General features: G+C 31.3%; 1 long non-coding RNA gene across 1 annotated transcript; it reads right to left on the bottom strand.

Annotated features, from left to right (window-relative positions):
• Positions 1-3,500, bottom strand: LOC110791874 (uncharacterized). The gene is made up of 5 exons (XR_002534229.2): positions 3,132-3,500; positions 2,180-3,027; positions 1,225-1,283; positions 725-825; positions 1-228 (listed from the first exon to the last, which is right to left on the bottom strand). It is a non-coding gene; the product is annotated as an uncharacterized lncRNA (long non-coding RNA).
• Between the last annotated feature and the right edge of the window lie 7,745 nt (positions 3,501-11,245).

Genomic DNA, 11,245 nt, shown 5'->3' with positions numbered 1-11,245 from the left:
TAAAAATTCAAACCACTGCAATATTATCTCCAAAATTGATAAAAGTCATACATAGTACTTTTGTATTTTTACATATTAGAAAATATTGGGTACAAATTTAAGAAGTTTATGTCAACTAAGTGTCAAACTAAAATTAATTAACTATAAACAATTATCAATGAAAAATCTACACCATCTTTCACGAACATCATCGATAACTTCTCGAGTATATGCCTCCAGAGTGAAATGCTACATACACAAAACCAAATGCATAGATATATTAGAAACAATGCAAGTACACTCAAATAAAGATGGTTGTGGGCCGGGTCGGGTCGGGCTTCGTGCCAAGCCCACGGGCCGGGCCCACACCAGGCCCACGTTGTTTCGTGTCGTGCCAAAAAGTTAAAAACAAGGCCCAGGCCCGGCCCAAGCCCACGTGCTTTCGTGCCGGGTCGGGCCGGCCCGCCGTGCCTAAGGCTAATTTGACTAAATTTAACGTGCTTTGTCGTGCCGGGTCGAGTCGTGCCGTGCCTTGTCGTGCTTTTTCCAAAAAATTAAGGCCCAGGCCCGGCCCACGACTTCGTGCCCGTGCCGGGCCGTGCTTTTTGCGTGCTCGTGCCGGGCCGTGCTTTTTTCGTGCTGGGTCGGGTCGGGTCGAGCTTCGGGCCGGCCCGGCCCACAGCCATCTTTACACTCAAACAAGCAAGTGCAAATTTAAAGATAAAAAATATGATGCGTTAATTACCTTGTGCTAATTTAACTCAGGCTTTTCTGTATAGTGTCGTAACTCTTTTGTATCTGAATCGACAACCAATTCACCAAATAGGTTGGTTGACTCACATAAACCTGCAGATAGAGTCACTATCAACTATTAAGAGTTCATCTAATAAGAGGAGAAACCCTAAAGACTGATTAAGCATGCAACATGAAATCTTTTACTTGTTCTTCAAGGGTTTTAGAATGTCATTTATTCCATAAGTACTACCATGAAATCATGACAATTGATTATGGACACGTGAATTATTCATGAAAAACAAAAAACATAACAGAGAGCTGAAAGAGAACAATCTGAAATGGGTAGGAAAACAGGTTCCAAATTATTTTACATGACGAACGTCTGTACTAATTGCAAAGATTTCAGTTTATCAACAATGAGACTGATATAAAGACGCAGCAATGTGCTGATCCTCATCAAAACACTACTTATGCGATTTTGGAGACAGAATTACAAATCCTAATACATACCTATTTCCATCAGTATTTCCAGTTTCCAGAGAGCTATCATCCTGAACATTGGTCAAAACCTGCAGTCACAAGGACTTTTTAGTTGTCGGGGTCAAAACATCGGCACACGGGTATAATTAATGATAAAACTACAAATGACAACCAAATTTGCAGAAGGTCTTTCTCAAACTGGCTTGTATTCACTCATCTCAAGGCATATCCGTTGTTCCCAGACCAACTAATGGTATTTAGAATTACAAGTAGGCGCAAAAGATTGATAAGTTCTGAAGGACCAAACTTCATTTTATTCTCCAATCTTCATACAATTTATATAGGAGGGACTGAAAAAACCCAGCACTACCACAGTCAAGGGTAGTCGTTTGGGATATCTCTCACTACTAGACTACCAAACATAGAGGTAAGCAAAGCTTTTCACTTTCAAGGGTTTTAGACTGCTGAAGTACATATCAGCCATCTAAATGGTGAAGTTCATCTCATTCTCAGCCAATGAAATGCCGAATCTCATAAATGAACCTTCAGTGATACAGCTAACAACATAATCCTTGTAAATGGAAGGGAATTCAACTGTATCTAACAGGTTAAACTCCTACGATCGAAAAGTAATAAATCCTTATTACAATACGACCTCTGGATCTTGATTACCCCAGGAGTTTGGCTTGGATATGATTATAACATCAGTCAGTGTAACTAACAAAGTGATCATTAAGATATATTCCCATACTACTGATGATCAATTGATCATAAGCAGACATTCTGATCCAACTAGCACGCAAATGCCTTCATCAAAGATTTAGTAGCCTTCCTTGATGATGGACATTAAACAGCATAGTGAAAAACTAGAGTACATGATATATTTATGTTTATGTACTCCCCTTTATTCCAAAAGATATGTCTTATTCTACATTATTAGACATAACTACTTGGACCAGAAAAATGAAGGGAATGAAAAGGAAACCTGTGAGCCGTGGTGTAAGATCGATTTCAAAAGGCGACTATACCAGCAGTACTTGCAAGAATTCAACAAGTGTAATTAATTGATCATGAAGAATCAGAAGAGCGGAAGAATAGAATTTCCAGCATGACAAAGATTGAGGATCTTCAAGAACATGATGAACCTCTACTAGCAGTACTTGGTATCGATAACCATAGAGACTATTTCTGCCAACAACAAGCTCATGCATTCAGAACTAGTCACAGCTACACACAGGAAGCTTATACTTGTATGAAGGAATCAATTTCTCACATTAAATCTGTAGGAATATATGATTCTATGATGATGTCTGAACTTGCCATAAAGGTAATGCAGACAACAGAGTAATGCAGAAATACATCAGGATTCATTACTTGTGATACTACTAATTGTAGTTATACTTAAATGTGGAAACTATCATGAATTTCGTTCAGTTAATTTTACTATACGTATGGTAAACATTACATATTAACAACTCAGTGAACTCACATCCAAAACCAGCAAACTATGATAAACTCCCTTAAGTATAAATTCTTTTAACACAACCAATGATAATTTCATTTTAGAATAAGATCAATAAGATCTACTATTTTAGAATAAGATCAATAAGATCTACTATTTTAGGATAAGATCAATAAGATCTACAAAAAAAGCTTGCATAATTCCCATCCATTAGTTCTAACCCTGTAATAAAACCAAACAATTTTGAACCTGACATAAAAACCCCTAAAATTCCAGAAAAAAGTGGGTAAAAAGAAACCGAGTCCTCCCTGTTATCGGTGACTTTGAAAACCAATTTTCCATCACACTGTCGATAGCATCGAATAACAAGTCTGCATTGTGCGGGGAATCAAAATCAACAACCCAATCTCGGAGGTCCAACAACACAAAACCTAAAAAATAGATAATAGATTGAATGATGATGGATGGGACTTACAGATCGAAGATCAGCACAAAATGATTTCACGGATCCCTCCAAGAATTCATCCCAACAACTAAGATTAAATTTTTAATTATACTCCTACAAAATGAAAAAAATAATATAGCGCATAAACCCTAAGATTAGTAAAATTGAAATGGGGAGAAATTTGAGAAAAGAACAATTTAGCAATTTCATCCTCTACTTGTTGATGGAGGTCGAGTTTCAATTTCTGGAGTATTTCGTTAGTGGAGGTTTTCGCTGATGGAGGTTTTTCGCGGATGAGGGTTTAGGTTGATGGAGGATTTTTAATTTCTGGAGTATTTCCTGACTTTCTTTTTGAGGGAAAAATTTTCTGACTTCATGAATCAGTTTACATCACAACTCATAAGGAGTAGGACGTGACTTTTTTTTTAAAGTATTTTTAATATATATTTTTTAAAGTAGGCGCTCAATAGTCTCTTTGACGAGGGAATATAATAAAAAATTACATTTATATCTAACGAGTCGCCTATAAACAAAAGGCGACATATAATGTCAACTATATAGTGTCGCCTACAATATAAGAGGTGACACGTAAACTATATGTATCCCCTGCAATGTACAACGCGACACGTAAAGTATACGCGTCCAACTTTATAGGGGAGGGGACTCGTAAACGTTTGCTTTTAGAGTCGCCTACTCAATAAAAGGCGACTCTAAAAGCTTATGTGTCGCCTAATAAGTTGCAGGCGACACGTAAGCCTTTTATTTCGTTTTTTATTTTGATTTATGGAGTCTTATGAGTCGCCTGCTCTATAATAGGGTACTCTAAAAGCTTATGTGTCGCCTATTTGTTTGAGGCGACCCAAAAAGTCCGACTCCATAAGGTGTTTTTGTAGTAGTGTACATAAGAAATAAAAAGTAACACTTTAAAAATGATACCAATATATAAAAAAGTGTTACATAAGAGGGTTACAATAACACTTTTAAAAGTGTTACCATACGTTATCCAAAGTATTACATAAGACCTTAGGGAACATGAGCGGATGTATCACCCACTAAAGTGTGACCTATTGTCTATAGTAACACTTTTACCACTTTATGTATCACTTTTTGGGTGTTACTTAAGGTTAATTATGTACTAATGACATTAGGTAACATTAGTAGCTTGTGAAATGAAACAGTCAACGCAGGGATCAAAACAAATGAAAAAAAGTACGTCTACTTGGAGCTGTTGTGGATTCTTCTGTTTGCTTCTGCTTGGACGTACTAGATGTTGCAGACTGGTTATATATTTAGGAAGTGTTAATTGGTTTTATTTTCTGTTTTGGAATTTGGTGGGTCTAGAGACCGAACTTGACCTCGGTTTACTTTCTTTTTTGTTTTGATTATTAGATTGCTTAGCCAAACAAAAATATTGGTGTTTGTGGATGTATTTTTAAGCAACTATGAAATTATATACAATTTAAATTATTGTCTATCGTATATGTTAATTTCACATTCGTGGTTGTTGTACATGTTAATATTATTTTATACTTTAAAAATATAAAAAATGTTGCATATTTTAAATAATCACAGTAGTAGTATATATAGTAGTAGTTGTTGTAGTAGTAATAGTAATAGTATAATAATAATAATAATAGTAAATAGTAATAATAATAATAATTATTATTATTATTATTATTGTTATTAAAAGAAAAATGTTACCTATTAATTAAACAGGTGTTACATTAGTTTGCAAACAGTGATACATAATGTCGAATAAAGTGTTACTATATGTCAAAAGATGATTGAAAAATGTTACCTAATAATCAATAAGGTGTTACATTAGTACGCAAAACTGATACATAATGTCGGATGAAGTGTTACTATATGATTGGAAAATGTTACTGAAGATAAGTAAGTGTTACATAAGGAATAACAAGTAACATTTCAAAAATGATACTAATGATATTAAAAAGTGTTACATAAGAGGATTTATAGTAACACTTTTAAAAGTGTTACCATATGTTAACCAATGTGTTATATAAGACCTTAGGGAACATGGGCGGATGTATCACCCACTAAAGTATTACCTATTGTCTATAATAACACCTTTACCACTTTATGTAACACTTTTCAGGTGTTACGTAAACTCAATTATGTAGATGTAGATAGTTTGGTCCTGACCTGAAACGATCTGGAAAGATTGGTTCTAATTTGGACATTATCTGACATGATCTAGACAGATTGATTCAGATATGGACATGATTTAGACATATATATTCGATTATGGCATGATCTAGACATGCCGGTTATATTCTAGACATGATATGGACATATCAACTCTGACCTGGACATTATTTAGATATATCGGCTCTGATTTAGACATTATTTGAGAACATCTATTTTGATATAGACATGATCCAGAAAAATAGCTCGCACCAATCTGAGAATCGAGTGAGCCACACTTGCGTGCAATGATGCGGTGGTGAACCTCTCTTTCGAATTAAGTGCTCTCCAAACAGTGCGGGAGGATTTCCCATTACACGGTCTAACAAATTAGTTTTGATATGGATATCCCTTACAATCAATGTTGATTTGGAGGTGTCTGAACATATCGATTATAATCTGGATAAATTGGTTATGTGGATTTTAAAGTTCTTATTTTGTTATTGTTTTTTTTTATTGTGTCTTAAATAAATCACAGTACACCTACACCAATAACTTATTATTATTATTATTATTATTATTATTATTATTATTATTTGATCTAATTTGACCTAAATTTATTTTGTTGATCCGATCTTAAATCTATGACTACGGTGGACCTATATTTTCCGAACCACTAAAATCGTTTTCTTACGATAAAACAACGAATTGAAAATTTGAAATATATTCGTAATGAGTATGAGAACACTACCAAGTGTCCAAGTCGTCTTAATAGATATAGAGGTTCTCAAAGTAAGAATCCGGAGATATTGGGTAGATTTTGAAAGTGACTTTCCATAATTATACTCCTAGCTTATATGGCATCTAGCTGGCATGGAACGCTCTAGACTCCCTTTTTTTTTTTTTTTTTACACTAATATAAACCTGGTTCATGCTAACTTAGCGTGGACCAGGGCAACAAAGTAATTTTCATGGGTAACATATGTAACTGTCACGTGACAGTTATTTTGTAATTTTAAATAGTAACTATATGCGTATTACAGTAACTATGTGTTTTAAAGAGTTACTATGTGTTTTGAAGAGTTTTAATGCGATTTGTGTCTAGCCCACTTTATATACGTTTTAAACTTTTTTATTTTTCAAAATTTCAGATCTACATTCTGTTCATTCTCTTTCATTTTCTCTCTATACTTTTCAAAATTTAGCCCAAATTTCTAGGTTTTGTTCGATTTTTTTCGTAATTATCTTATAATTCTTATGATTGGATCTATTTGATGAGGAAAAATTGGAGGAAGTAGTAGATCAAGAAGGAGGTTCGTCGTTGCCGAAATCGAATCGAAGAATTTGCGCTCGCCTACAAATCTTCGCAAGAATTTTTAGAGATCACATCTCGGTTTGTTGTTTTTAAAAAAAAAATTAAGTCTATTTTTATTTAAAATTGAAAATATTTGTTGTTTTGAAGAAATTAATGTTTGTGTTTTACCAAAGTATCGTTTTCACTTCGCGAATTCGATCAGTGACTTCACGATTTTAAATAGTAACTATATGGTTTAAAGAGGTACTATGTAATTTTAATGGTTACTATATGTGTACAATAGTTACTATATTATTTTAATGGTTACTATATGTGTACAACAGTTACTATATGTGTACAATAGTTATTATTTTGTTGAGTGATTCGAAATGTTTGTTGTTTTGTTGAAATTAGGGTTAGTGTTTCACATAGTTAGTATATAAATGATATAGTCACCTTTAATTTATGTTGCGAATTAGTGTTTTTAATAGTCACTGAAATGTTCGTTGTGTTTATGTTATTAGTAGTTTTTAGAGTAACTATACTTTTTTTAAAAGTTACTATAACTTTAAAACAGTAACTATGTGTTTAAAATAGTCATTATATTTTTTAGAAAGTTATTATAAGTTTAAAACAGTAACTATGTATTTAAGATAGTTATTATGTTATGAACAGCTAATAGTGACTTTTTGATAAATAATAGTTACTATACGATTACATTATGTACTATGTTATTTAGAGTATGTATTTGTCCGCTTCTTAGATAGTGACTATATGATTATAATGGTTACTATATGTGTTCAATAGTTACTATATATATTTTAATAATAGTCACTATATGTTTTATATAGTTACTATATGGTTTATATAGTTACTATATATTTGATATTTGTATAAGAAAATAATACGAAGTATCAATCACATGTTATTCCAGGTCCTAAAGTTGCACTATCTAGTGACGAATCTCCAAAAATACTTTACAATATCATTTGTATAAGAAGAAATAATGCCTTAAATTTAGAAAAAAGAGACAAAGGCTGTGAACTTTAAGAATTGATGCAGCAAAGCACAAGAGGTAGAAATAGTGTTTGTTGTTTGGGTGAAATTAGGGTTAGTGTTTCATATAGTTAGTATATAAATGAAATAGTTACCTTTAATTTATGTTGCGAAATAATGTTTTTAATAGTCATTGGAATATTCATTGTGTTTATGTTATTAGTAGTTTTTAGAGTAACTATATTTTTTAAAAAGTTACTATAACTTTAAAACAGTAACTATGTGTTTAAAATAGTTACTATATTTTTTAGAAAGTTATTATAAATTTAAAATAATAACTATGTGTTTAAGATTGTTACTATGTTAAGAACAGTTTATAGTGACTTTTTGAAAAATAATAGTTACTATACGATTACATTATGTAATATGTTATTTCGAGTATATTTTTGTCTGCTTCTTAGATAGTGACTATATGATTATAATGGTTACTATATTTGTACAATAGTTACTATATTATAATAATAGTCACTATATGTTAAGCTAGTTGTTGTGTGATTATAATGGTTACTATATGTGTACAATAGTTACTATATTATTATATTAGTTACTATATGTTTGAAATAGGTACTATGTTTATTTTATCATGATGTGTTACCATATGTTTATTTTCTTCAATAGTTACTATATTATTTTTATAGTTACTATATTATTTATATAGTTACTATATGTTTGAAATAGATATTATGTTTATTTTATCATGACTTGTTACCATATGTTTATTTTCTTTAATAGTTATTGTACGTTTTATATAGTTACTATATTTTTGAAATAGGTACCCTGTTAGTTTATTATGTTATGTGCATGTTTTTATGTTATTCTATATTTTTAATATAGTTACTGTATTATGGATAGAGTTACTATATTATTATCACATCATGTCTGCAACTTTGTGACTAAATGACCATCAATAATATTTATAGGTATTATATCTTGTATTATAATAACTATATGTTTGGTATAGTTTTTTATGTATATTATAATGTTCTTTTCATGTTCTCTGTTGTCTTCTATGTTATTAGTAATACGAGTTACTATGTTATGATCACAACAACTATATGATCATAACAATAACTATATCTACAACCTTGCTCGTATATGACTATCATTAATATTAAGAGTTACTATATCATGTATAATAGTAACTATATATTTTTAATAGTTATTATCTTATCATTATGTTCTTTTTATGATCTTTCTTTGTACTCCATGTTATTATTAATAAAAGTGACTATATTATTTTGACAGTAACTATATGACTATAACAATAACAATAACTATATATGCAATTCTGCAAGTATTTTACCATCGTTAATTGTAAGAGATACTATATGATGCATAATAGAAACTACACGTTTTACATAGATACTATGTTATTTTTTCATATTTAAATGTTAAATTATTAACTTAGTTTAAATATTATTGATTCAGAAATACAAATATGATGCACCCAGAATTGGAATCGTGCAAAGAATAAATTCTGCAAGGAAAACAAAAGCAGGAGGAGAAGAAGAAAATCCTGACAACAATGGAAACCAAGAACGTGGTAGAGGAAGGACATGATGTGTTGGTGGAAAAAAGAGACGTGGTCCACGTGAACGTGTCGATTAGTATTTTTTAGTTCAAAAAACATTTGAGTTTAACATGGTTTATTTAATAGATGCAAAGAATTAGAATGTCGTAGCTAAAACAACTAACCAAGTAGTTAATGTTTTCTTTATTATTGTTCAAGAGTTATAATTACTGTTACTTTTGATATAGTTACTCTTTTATATTTCAGTAATTATGTGATATATAATAGAAAAATTACTATATGACCTCTAAACCATCTATATCATATTGTTTATTTTTTATAGTATAGTAATTGTTTTACAGCTAAAGTTATTTTTCTATATAATATAGTTAATCTTTGGATAGAATAATTGTTCTCATCGAAATTACTATATTATTATTATTTATTTCATAGTTACTCACTACGACAGAAAATGCTTTTAATAGCGCTTAATAATGCTTTTAATAGCGCTTAATAATGCTTTTAACAGCGCTTCTTGAAGCGCTCTTGATTGCTCCGCTATTAAAAGTAAAAGGTACCTTTAATAGCGCTTCTCAAAAGCGCTATCATATGTAACATTAGGATAATTCAAATGTTTATTTCATAGCACATTATAAGCGCTATTAAAGAAACGCCGTTAAATATTTACCGCCATCTTTTAAATTATTTTCTAATAGCGGATGTATATGAAGCGCTATAAAAGGTTATATATATATATATATATATTTGTAATACACCTGAAAAATATTTAATTTTTTGCACAAAACAACACCATATATTGAATAATAGTAATAGTTGAAAATTAATTTCCAAACCTCAATTAAAATAATTTTTGCAATTGTCACCCTAATAAAACCGATTACATAGATCTGAACTAAAATTCTAAACATTAAACTACGTAAAATACATTAATTAACAGAGGCTTATGTTTGTTGGTTCCGTCAACGTAACCTAGCTATTATACAGTTGTTGAACAACGTGGTGCACCCATTGAGTCCTTACTTTGTCAATATGCTCTGTCATAACTTGGAAACTGGCAATCTGAAAAAAGTACTGTGAAAGTGTATAAGATATTCATACATATAGAAGGGGGAAAATATTAAATACGAAAGAAAGAAAAGCTCCATTTAAATTTACAGTTTCAAATATATACATGAGTATCTAAATACGTGTCATATATGAAAGAAAAAATCCATTTAGAGGCTTCTCTATTTCTTCCTACTAACTCGAAAAATACTTGCACGACTTCATTTACCCAAGTACTAAAATTTTCTCTTAAGTCATTCTCAATCTGGCAATCAAACTTAAACTTGTTCTTATCATTCTTTAACTTATTAAATACATGGTAAATATTTTCATCCCTAATAAATCCATTGCCACCATATTTGGCCCCGAAGTAATCAACATCTCATTCAAATAACTAACATCATACACCTTCAAAGGAAGTAATCAACATCTCATTCAAATAACTAACAACATACACCTTCAAAGGCAATGTATTTGTTATTGAAGCCACTTGCAAGATGACAAAGAATCAGACAAGTTGTGCCAAATGAAGCTCAGTTAGGGACCCACAAGCCAAACAGGTTCATAGAAAGATTCAGAGTTTGGAGACTAGTATAGGATTTAGCAGTTATGGCCTCAAAAAAAAAAAGAAAAAAAAAGAGGCCCAGATTGTTTGTTAGCTGACAGGTCAAGGATCTGTAGTTTACTTAATAATAGTATTTCTGGATGAACTGAGAAAATCTTTTCACAACAATCCATTCAAGTTGATAATAGAATGATCAATAGTGTTAAAATTTGCGTATAGAGTGAGTAGATTGACATGAAGAACTCCCTGCAGGCAAGTCGACAAGAGTAAGATGCAATTTCCAGAAGGTATTCCAAATGCTAACTGTGATAAAGAAAGCAACAAAAAATCTTCCCTCCTTTAAATACAAGCTTCACTGTCATGCACAGTTTGTCAGTTTCAAAAGGCATTGAATCTCCTGAAGTCTAAAAATAATTCATCTAGAAAGCAGGATAAGAGGTTCAAACTTCACAGACTTGTTATTCTAATTTTACAAACAATTCTCTAGTCAAAACCCTTCAAAGAAACGC

The sequence above is a fragment of the Spinacia oleracea genome, chromosome 5 (assembly GCF_020520425.1).
Source record: "Spinacia oleracea cultivar Varoflay chromosome 5, BTI_SOV_V1, whole genome shotgun sequence".
NCBI classification, from domain to species: Eukaryota; Viridiplantae; Streptophyta; class Magnoliopsida; order Caryophyllales; family Amaranthaceae; genus Spinacia; species Spinacia oleracea.
This window is presented reverse-complemented; position numbering and strand designations above follow the sequence as displayed.